An 874-nucleotide genomic window follows, 5' to 3' on the forward strand; every position below is an offset into this window, starting at 1 on the left:
CTGCCTCTCATTTTTTGAGCTATCTTTATTGTCATGTAATGTATTCAAAAATAGTCCGGTAAATTTATTTACCACAGAGCGGACAATATCTGAGAGGAGCTTCTCGGCACTGCAAGAACTGTGAGGTATAAAGAGGAGTGGACAGTAAACCTATGAGCTATTCTTAGTCTGCAGTGAAGGTGGCCACTTACACGTTTTTTTATTGTAAAACCTGCTTTGATTTTTAGACCATGTGTTGAGTCTTATTGCTGTAATAAGAAATGTGTACAAAATAAGGTGTTGGAACCTCTGTAAAGCAAGTCGGGATTAGGCCCTGATACAGTATCAAGGACAAAAAGCACTGGTAAAGCCAATTGGTCGGACACTGGCTGGCAGTCTTTTGATTTTGCCAATTCTTATTTTGTTTTATAGTAGGGAGTGGTTTTTTTTCTCTCTCACCACCTTTCTTACTTCTGTTTTCTTGTCTTCCACCTCGATTCGAAACTGGTTTGTTTGTGTTTGCCTTCAGAGAGGACATAGTCTGGCAGTTCAACTGGATGGTTCCCACAAGGAGCAGGGTCAAGACTGATTTGCGAAAGGCAAGGTCTAAACCGAGGTGGCATGGTGAGCAAAAGAACCATTGGTGGGAATGCTACCCGCGTGAGTGCCAGTGGTAAGATTACTTTCAAGCATTCCTCCCATCACCTTTTGAGAGAACTTTACATGGACCAATTATTAGAAGCCTGTATTTTCAATCCTAGAAACTCACATAGCCATAAGTTAGAAATGTTGCTTCAGTATATTCACAATGATTTTGATATTTGGGGGGGAACTGAGGAAATCCCTTTGGCATTTGTTTTATTGCTCAACAACTGCAATCCTGACTTACAGATCA

Source organism: Lissotriton vulgaris, chromosome 6 (assembly GCF_964263255.1).
Source record: "Lissotriton vulgaris chromosome 6, aLisVul1.2, whole genome shotgun sequence".
NCBI classification, from domain to species: domain Eukaryota; kingdom Metazoa; phylum Chordata; class Amphibia; order Caudata; family Salamandridae; genus Lissotriton; species Lissotriton vulgaris.